Below are 10,111 nucleotides of genomic sequence, written 5' to 3'. Positions count from 1 at the left end.
AGGCCTACCCGGTGGCCCCGTTTCTAAATGCAAAACTGCCCTGGAAGGGACAGGTTGCCTGGCCAAAGATGGCAAGCGACCGGCGGGAGGTTTCACCATGTCAGATGTGTCATTGCTCTAACAGGGCCCTAAGTGAAAGCCTGGGCGAACACCAGGTACTTTCTCATGGAGGTGGGGGTGGGGCAGCCGCAGTGTCTGCCCCCGCACCCCGCTATGAGAACGTGGCGCAGGAGTAGGGGGTTTCCACTCAGATCCTAGCAGAGTTGCTCCATCGTTCTGTCTGACCACAGCCACTTCCTCCTTTAAAAACTCCCTTCCCGAAGGCCCCGACACCAGCCGGTCTCTCTGTGAACCAGTGCAAGCTTGTTAGCTCTGGCCAAGCCAGGCTCAGGAATGTCACAGACGGTCCTAGTCTGGCCACAGGTTTGTGAGGTGGAGGCTGGAGGAAAGGGCTGGGTCTGCAGCCACCAGCCTCTTGAAGGGTGAGAACACCCTGCCCCCAGCCTGCAATGTGACTCCTAAGCAGAGACCTTAGTCCCCCAGGGGTGGGAGCAGTTGGGCATTTCATAGCTTAAGGAAGCCAAAGATGGAGCCCAACTCTGGCTAACCCCGGTTCTTCTTGCTGAGCTCCCTATTCTTCTGAAGAGCCTGCTTGGCGAGCTTAAAATAGTCCTGAGTTGTTTGTTTTGCTTTTGCTTTTGGGGATTTTTGGCGGTTGCCTGGGAGAAAGTGAAGATGCTGCCTAAGCAATCAAAAAGGGGAAGAGACACCCCCACACGCAGACACACACACCCCCTCCCCCGAGGGTTTCCAGGTCCTAAAACAGATAAGACCACACAGCAAGCGAGCCTAACGTCTGGGTCAGAGCCGGCAGAACGCACACGTCAGGCTGGGACCAGCAGAGGCTGCCGACTGGTGTTGGGGAGGCCTCAGTTTTTGAGCTTGCTGGACTGGAGTCTGGCCAGCGATCACTCCACAGGTGGAGCTGCGGACCCGAGAACTGCCTTCCAAAGTGGCAGTTTGCAACTGACTCAGTTCGTCAGGCTTGTTGGGGTGTGGTGGGGCGGGGCGGGGATAGGGTGAGGTGACCGCTTCCACTCCTCCAGCTCTGCCTTGTCCTACTCCGCCCCCCTACACTCCCTTCTTCCCAGGCTTTGGGAGGCAAGGTCTCTAGGCGCTGTGAACAAGAAGAGCTGGGCCTACCCGTCCCGGGTTGTCAGAGAGCCTGGTCTGCTGCTTGACAAAGCCTGCAGCAGGAAGTAGGGCCCTCTCTGCTTCTAGTAACAGGGAGGGTGATCTAGCGAAGAATATCAGCTGGTCCTGACTCGGCCTGCCAACCATTCATTCCCAACCTGTCTCCCAAACTTTATCCATTCCTTTCTTCAACAACTTTGTTTTGTTTTGCTCTGTGTTTTGAGACAGGGTTTCCCTGCCTAGCCTTAGCTGCCCTAGATGAACTTTGTAAACCAGGCTGGCCTCGAACTCACAGCGACCCGCCTGCCTCTGCCTCCCAGAGTGCTGAGATGACAGGCTTGTGGGCCACCTCGCCTGGCTCCTTCAGCAACTTCTTATCCAGCGCTCACGCCACACTTCTCTACAGCCATCGTGGATCACACACTCCTTGTTAGACTCTGGGAGCATAGCAGTGGATGAGGTGGTATGTGATCCCTGCTTGGGATGTGCTTAAAGTGGCAGGACATAGAACTGTTAGTGACCAGTGCTATTTAACACAGAGACAGACTCCGGGTAGCTGCAAGACAGAGGAAGTGAGAAGAGCCAGGGTAGCAAGATGCAGAACACTGCCGAGGAGGTGACCTCTGACCTGATTAGAAAGAGAGCAGCAGTTGGCCAGGTGACAAGTTCTTAACAAAACCAGCCCCTGCGGTAGTGGGAGTTTTGGTGTCTTTAAAAACTTAGTTATGTTACATAAACATGTTGTCGTTTTAATCCCAGGGGCTGCTTCAGATTGTCCACAGCAGCAGACTATGTGCCTCACGAAGCCTCTGAGAAGGGCGTGGTATTTGCCAGCTGCAGATAGTTTAACCTCAGGGACTCTGAGAGAGTATAAATAAATGCCAGGGCCCAGAGAGGGACGAGGGACTAGGAATGGGGATGGGGATGAGGAGGGAAGAAGGCTGGGCCAGGGCCAGGGCCAGGAATGGGAACAGGGACAGTGGATGCTTGGAGGAGGAGGAAGGCGGCGGCTGCTTCCCCCTGCTGCTCCCAGTTGCTGCTGTTGCAGTTTGATGAGAAGAAGCTGGAGGTATTGACTATGAAGATTGGACTTGCCCCAAGGAACTGACAATCCTAACCAGCAGGAAGTAGTCAAAAGACACGCACACTAGCCCTCTGCCCTCTAACCTTTTTTTTTTCCTTCTATTTGGTGTTGTGGTGTTGGAACGGATTGGGGTGAAGGGAGGTAGATGTATAAGAACCCAGTAAAAATCGATTAAAAAAAAAGTGCCAACACTCTGCAGTTTACAGTGCAAGCTTAATTTCCGTTATTTCCATCTTTGCCACAGTCCTGGGAAATGGCAATGATCGCCCCCATTATCCAGATGACCAAACTGAGGTTACAAGACACTAAATGGATTGTGACATAACCAGTAAGTACAGAAGCCAGAACTAAATCCAAGTCTTCAGAGAAGGGAGGGATAAGTTCCCATTGCCCTACTAATGTTGAATCCTTAGACATTAGAATTTGAAATTATCCTTTTATTACATTGGTTTTATTTTCTCCAATTTTTCTTTCACAAGAAAATAGAAAATTTTCGAGTGTGATTTTTTTTGTTTGAAGTTTTACTTTTTAGTCAGAAAAAAAATATATATATATAATATCCATTACTAGTTAGTTTTATTTTTTCTTTAAGTTTCCTAATTTACTGTATCAAGTATGTTTTTGGTTTTTTTTTATTCACTTTACATCCTGTTGTAACCTCATCTCCTCCCATCCCAGCCACACCCTTGTTTGTTTGTTTGTTTTGTTGTTGTTGTTTGTTTTGTTTTGAGACAGAGCCCAGGCTGACCTCAAACCCGGGACTCTCCTGTCTCAGTTTCCTGAATACCAAGGTTCTAGGGAGGCCTCACCACACCTAGTAGCCCAAATAAGTTTTACAACTCGAAAGTGGTGTTATTTTAAGAAGTCACACACGTCAAAGAAGGACAGGGTGATCCAATCCCCTTGAGCATCTGCAGTTCCTGAGAAAAAGGTCCCCGGGGTTTTGGTTGACCTCAGACCAGCGTGAGTCAGCAGGGTAAAGTGCTGCCAAAACTCAGGCTAACAGAAGTGCGGTTCCCCAGCAAACAATGCCTCGCTGCCCCTCCGGCCTGGCCAGACTTCATTTGACGTTCAGCATGCAGGAGGGCTGCCTTAGGACTGGAGCAGGACTCAGCATGGCTGAGAGGCTTGGAGAAGAAGCCCCAGGGACGTCTGCACAGGGCACATGAAGTTGGCATGGAGGTATGGGCAGAGCTTGACCCACCCAGAGAAGTGATGTGGTCCCCGTTGCTAGGAATGTGCAAGGAGAGGCTGGGAGATTGGCTCAGCAAAGGACAGCGGTGTGGGCAAATGGTTCAATTAGCAGTCTAAACATGAGAGTATTGGAGGGACTTGAAGAGGAAGGGACACAGCAAGGTCGGTCAACTTCACAGGAAGGGCACCAAATTAAACCCTGGCTGCCAACAACAGTGGCAACAGCTCGTGTCATTCGTTTCCAGGTTAATTGTGCACTGGGCTCCGTGCTCAGCCACAGAGTTCTCTGGAAGGTGTTGTAACAGACTGCGGAGCCCCACGCCCAGCCTTCCATTCAGGGCATCAGGGTGGAGCTGATTCCCAGCTGACGTCAATACTGTGGTTCTGAACCAGGCTTGGAAAAGCACTGTTTATCTTTGCATTTATCACAACCAGGTGATCGTGATGTCACAACCAGGTGATTGAGACATTACGCCAGTGGCATCCCCACTTCCCAGATGAGCGGATGGAACAGGGCTGTCAGTCGAGGCCTCTCACAGAGGGAAAGTTACTGTTGGCAGCTGCTGAGAGGAAGAATCAAGGTGGGTGCGCAGCGCTTCCTGACGCTGAAGTTTAAGCTTAACCCAAACAATCTGCTTTAGGAAAAAGAAAAAAAAATCAGGATTGTTTGGTAACAATAAACCTTGCAAGTCGCCTCTCCAAAATACAAAATGAGAATAAACTGTGTGATACTTGGAGGAAGTTGACAAGGAATTGCCAGAGGCAGGGAATTAGGAAGACCATGATATGGGGGGGGGGGGGGGGGCAGGTGCTTGGTTAGCCAACACAGTGGGGAATATGGGCTTCTGATCTGGAAAAATGAGCAGTAAGCACAATGGCGTTTGCCCTTAACCTCAGCACCCAGGAGGCATAGTCAAGTAGATCTCTCTGAGTTTAAGGCCAGCCTGGTCTACACAGAGAGTTCCTAGACAACCAGGACCACAAATCCACACAGCAAGTGCTTATTGCTGGTTTGTTTGGCTTTGGCTTTGTTTATATTTGGGTTTTGTTTTTGAGCCAGGATCTTCTGTGTCCCAAGCAAGCCTGAAACTAGCTATGTAGTTCAGAATGACCTTGAGTTCCTGATCCCCTGGACCTCCACCTCCCAAGTGCTGAGATTATAGGTATGTACCAGCATGTATCAACATGCTTGTTCCCTGTGGTGCTGGGAATGGAACCCAGGCATCACGTATGCTTGGCAAACACCTTATCAACAGAACCACAACCCCAGCCCTGTTTTTATAATGTTGGTGGAGGGCGGGGAGGGCGTTGTGAATCCTGTAGGCTTCAGGACCTTCCCAAACCATGTTAACTTTCCTTTTGCTTACTAAGTCTTATATATCTCCTTCCTCAACTCCAGGAGGGAAAGTTTGGATCTGGAAGGGAGAGTGACACAACTGTTTGTTTTAAGACAGAATCTTGATGTGTAACATAGGCTGGCCTGGATGTTTTCAGTCCTCCTGCTTCATCCTTTCAAGTGCTGGGGTGACAGGGGCATACCACCAGGCCGGGCCTCCAACCTGCTTTTCTACAAAGCATCCACCATTAGTTGGTTTTATGAGGCTAATTTGAAATTCTGGAATGGCATCCTTGGAGGTCAGTGGTGGGTAAATAAGGTCCAACAACACTGTCACTTCATGGGCCTCTGATGTGAGTCCGCAGGCCAGGCTGGGTCAGTGTATTACAGACAAGAAAAGAACTGGGTCCATGAGAGTCAACGGTGGGGAAACTTGGAAGCTCTCAGAGGCCTTCCCAGAGGAAGTGGTGTTGAACCTCCATGGGGACAGGGGGACATCAGCCAGACAAGACAACTAGAGGAGAAAAAAATATTCTAGGCATACATGCCACCCCAGCCCAGTAGCTGGTGCTAAGTCCACTAGAGTGGCACCCCAGCCTCCTTGCTGCCTAGAGGGATGCTGGGACTTTGTTCTAACCCTGAAGGCCTCTGGAAGTTGGTTATATGCAAATCCTTTACACTGTCTGGCTTACTGAGAATTGCTCAAGATGGGATTTTTTTTTTTTTTTTTGACCACTACTTCTGCCTGATGAGCATTCTATTTTCTGGAATGGTGTGAGGGGACTTGAGGGACAGTGGGCCTAGAACGTTTCTAGAATTGGTTGTTAGAGTGGACCAGCCACACCTCTCTCTGGGCCTTGATTTGTCCATCTGAAAAGTAACGGTTGGGGACAAGTTGAGTCCTTCCACCTTGGAGGACCTCTCATGGCACCCTGGGGAGGCTGCAACCCTAGAGTGATTGAACTCCTGATCTTGAGTTCAGATGCTACCCCCAGCATTTACAAGATCTTAGACACATGTCCCCTCCCTCTGAGGCTCCCTTTCTTCGTCCATGGCCTCTGGCTCATAAGGAGATTAAGTGAGCTCACAGACATAAAGCATTTGGTGCCGTGCCAGGCCCAGCAAATGGCAGCTGCTGTCATTATATTCTGTAATGGCCATGAAATGGAATGTGCCAGTGCCGCTGACGGCCGTGAAGCACGCCTTCACCCTCGGGGTTTACCATGCGTGCAAGTTCTGCAGACAACGTCAGGAGGGCCCTGATGGGAGTGCAGGGGAATGCCCAGCGCTGGGTAGCTGTGCTTTGACAGAAGCTGAGGAACCTCCCTGTGGAGCCTGCTGTGTTGACTTGTGGACATGAGGACAGTTCCCAGATGCTGTCCTACAAAACTGGCCCCAGGGTGGCTAGAATTAGCTCAGGGTGGCAAAAGAAATATTCTTTGCCCTCAAGATGGCCTGGGAGCAGAATAGAGAGAGCACAGTCTTCCATCTCATGGGACCTGGAAGGGGGAGTCTCTGCCTGTTCCTGTATCAATGATTCTAACTGTCTGGTGCCTGTTCATTTTACAGCTTTTGTAGTCTGACGGTTTGTAATACAAAAGCTGTGAAACGAGGTCCAGAGAGAGGCAGGAACCCGCCAGAGATCACGCAGAGTGCAGGTTTCCCACGGACCGCTGTCAGACTCAGACGGCCTCCTGATTCCACCAGGTCAGTGAGTGGTGGATTGTTCTCTGGCAGCCTTCCCGGATGTCGTAGCTCCACATTTCCTGGGAATCTGGCCACCCAGTAACAATCGGGAAAATGGCTCCAGTATGAGGGATTCTAGGGAGGAGTGTTGGTTTCAGTGAAGTAATGACTCAAGGTCAGGTCCTGTGGGGGCTAGAGCTCCTCCAGGCATCCCAGAACCATCTCTTTCCAACTGGGAGACCAGACCTACACAATCCTCTGCAGGCAGCCCGTAGCCACAGATGATGGCAAGCGATGAGGGATAAAACACTCCCAGGGATGTTTGGGTGCCACTGGGAGAGCAATTTGGAGCCACCTGGACCTGAACCCTCACTCATTGGCCATGCGACCTTGGTCACCTCCCTCTACCTCTGTCAGCTGGTTCCCTTGCCTATAAAATGGGGTCATATCTACCTCTCAGGTCTGCAGAGAGTTGTTGAAATGATGAATGTAAAGTACCAGGCACACAGATAGACAATATTTTTAAAATTATTATTTTATGAGTGTGGGTGTTTTGCCCGCATTTATATCTGTGCATCACCTGCATTCTTGGTACTCAGAGGCCGGAAGAGAGCATTGGATTCCTTGGAATTGGTGTTACAGATGGCTGTGAGCCACCATGAGAAAGGTGAGAGTTGAACCTGGGTCCTCTTGGGAGAGCAAACAGTGCTTATAACTGCCGAATCATCTCTCCCATTTCAGCACTCAGTGTTACTGTCTGCATTGGGCTTAGGACGTAACTCGAAGGTAACAAACAACGGGCTCCATTGGAGGCTGCCTAACAGAAAAGGACAAAAGGAGCAGGCTGGAGAACTGTACAGCCAAGAGCAGTATCCCAAGAAAGCTACCCACATGCAGAGCCGGGAGTCCCCAGCTGCCAGCATGCACCAAGGATATTATTCTACAGGCATGCTTCCACCCTGACGCCCTTTGACCTTCTCTCTTTCCTCGTAGGATTCTTCTGTAGGCCAGTGCACAGGTTAGGAGACTGATGCTGAGCAAGTCCCCCAGTTCTGCGGAGATCAGACAGCTGATAACTGGCGGGACCAGCCCGGCACTATAGCGATATCCTTACCTACTTACTCCCCTCTTTCTAAGCTCCTGGTCTGTGTTGGAGTGCAGAAAGATTCTGCCGTGAAGCAGTGCTCTCCCTGACAGGGAGTCCTATATCCCAAGACAGAGGAACAAGCTTCATTGTCTTTGTGCTGGGATTCTCTGCTGAGCTCTCATTCCAGCCCCAGAAGTTTTAGTTCTCGATTCACTCCACTGTCGGATTTTCCTGAAACCCTTTTCCTTTTCTAATATCATTTATGTATTTTGATGTCTACGGTTTATCCGCTTCACCTTAGTCACTGAAAGCCCTCATCCCTGTGCTCATTGCAGAGGGTGGCCACAGTGAGAGAGCCTGAATCCCTGTGCTCACTACGGAGGGTAGCTACAGTGAAAGAGCCTGAATCTCTGTGCTTAGTGCAGAGGATAGCCACGGAGAGAGAGCAGAGATTGGATGAACGTGAGAACTGCGCCAGGGTCATACGACAGGCAAGTGGCACAGTCGTGACTTGGATCCCGTGTTATTTGGCCCCAGAGCTATAGAGCCTTCTCTTAGACGGGGCCTCATGTCATCCACTTAGCATACTGCCTGGTGGAAAGTTTACGTGTGAGAACATTAAACAATTCTGAGCTGGTATTAATAGGGAGGCCTTCTGTCCTCCTGATCTCATTTTCTGCATTGCTTAATGGTGCAGCCTTCAAGGCTGGGTAAGTCTTCAAGGTTGACTCAGCAGGTAACTGACATGGCCCTCAGGTAGGAAGCACGCAGGTGTGCCAGCAAAGGTAGCAGACAGGCCAACCCCTCCCAGACAGAGACACCCAACCCCTACCCATCAGATGGGCCAGCCCCTCCCAGACAGACAGACCACCCCTACCAATCAGACAGGCTAACCCCTCCCAGACAGACCGAACATAATCCTCCACTGGACCTGAGCTTCTGCATTGCCCTGCCCACTTGGTAACTGACCTAAAATTATTCACCCATGGGGCTGAATAATACACAGATTTCCTCTGCCTTTTGAGAAAGGGGAAGTCCACACAACAGTTTACCATGAGTCACTGGCTTTGTGAAGGAAGCCTCAGGAATTGGCGAGGTAGCTGAACGAAGAGCTATCTGAAGAGAGAAGAGAGAAGAGAGACCTGGGTTCTAGAAGGAACATTACTACTCTGATTAACTCAGCAACTTGACTGACTACATTGAACTAGCCCCCTCCCTAGCCTTAATTTTCTTATCTGGAAAATGGGACAGTAATCTTTACTTTGCTGGGTTTTCTAGATAGTTCTGCTAACTTCTTGTTATTCTTCTTCTTGTTATTATTCTCACTGTCTGTCTGTTTATAACAGTGTCACTATAACCCAGGCTGGCCTTGAACTTTTGGCAATCTTCCTGCTTCAGTCTTCTCAATGCTAGGATTATAAATGTGAGCCACAGCACTCAGGTAGTTCCACTATAGTGGCCAACAGGGGACACCTAAGCATCTTCTGGAGAAGCTTAGAATGGTTACTGAATCTAGAGGTTAAAGTGTGCAGACTTGGCACAGTGGCACACGCCTGTATTCCCAGCACTTGGGGAGGCAGAGGCAGGTGGATCTCTGTGAGTCTGAGGCCAGCCTGGTCTACAAAGTGAATCTAGGATAGCCAGGACTATAAAGAGAAACCCTGCCTCAAAACAAACAAACAAAAACAAACAAGCAGACAAAAAAGTGTGCAGACTTGAAGTCATTCAGCCCTGAATTCAAATGTTGCCACATCACTTTCTAGTTGCCGAGCTGCTGAGAAAGTAACAGAAACTTTCTGACTCTTGGTTTCTTGACCTACAAACTAGATACTTGGTTTCTCAGCTGCAGACTATCAGATAATCTTCTAAACTGGTTTGGAAAATTAGCTGAGGCCCTGCCTACCATGAGGTAAATAAGAGGTAGTTCACAGTTATCGCTCAGGAATAAGGACTGGTTCTCAACCTTTGACTCCCCCCCCCCCCCACTTCTCCCTTCAAACAAACATACCCTGCCGACATCACTGGGGCCAAACATAATTGTTATAATAAAAAAAAAGTTACTTTTTACTTTTTATTTTTTTGCGGGGGGGGGGGGGGGGGGAGGGGTGAGGGGTAGATGTATCAAGGATTGGACTTGCCCCTAAACCACAACACTAACCACAGCTTAACTAGTAGCAAAAGAAGCAAGTTCATGATAGGGAAAAGGAAATTGAAGCAAAGAAGTGAAAAAGAGAGAAAGATTACATATAACCTCATCATATGGAGATAAGCTCTACTGACAGAGAGGCTGACTCTCCTGGATTCCTGGGATAGTAATCAACTGGGCTTTGAGGCAGAGGCAGTGAGTCTCAAGGACCACTGTGTCCAGACTGAAGGGCTGGGTTATCTATACGTGCTAAAGGATAGAGAAGACAGTTCAGAGCACACACACACAACACACAACACACAGACTGACTTTTGCTTGGCCCCAGATGCAATTTCACCTTCTCCTCCCAGACAGAAAGGGTAAGGATGAGTTTCAACCTCCCTT

The 10,111-nt window shown here is 49.6% G+C and overlaps 1 long non-coding RNA gene across 3 annotated transcripts; it reads left to right on the top strand.

The window, feature by feature from the left end:
• The first annotated feature begins 882 nt into the window (after positions 1-882).
• LOC132652994 (uncharacterized) lies at positions 883-9,603 on the top strand. 3 transcript variants are annotated; one of them, XR_009590593.1, is made up of 9 exons: positions 883-1,657; positions 1,734-1,852; positions 1,954-2,606; positions 3,301-3,460; positions 3,908-4,053; positions 4,533-4,635; positions 6,378-6,515; positions 7,094-7,161; positions 7,267-9,603. It is a non-coding gene; the product is annotated as an uncharacterized LOC132652994 (long non-coding RNA). The 3 variants fall into 3 exon arrangements; XR_009590591.1 differs by having other exon boundaries at positions 1,734-2,606; XR_009590592.1 differs by having other exon boundaries at positions 1,734-2,606; positions 7,236-7,359.
• The last annotated feature ends 508 nt before the right edge of the window (positions 9,604-10,111 follow it).

This window comes from Meriones unguiculatus, chromosome 3, assembly GCF_030254825.1.
Source record: "Meriones unguiculatus strain TT.TT164.6M chromosome 3, Bangor_MerUng_6.1, whole genome shotgun sequence".
NCBI lineage: Eukaryota > Metazoa > Chordata > Mammalia > Rodentia > Muridae > Meriones > Meriones unguiculatus.
The sequence above is the reverse complement of the archived record's forward strand: the minus strand, read 5'-3'. Positions and strand labels throughout refer to the sequence as shown.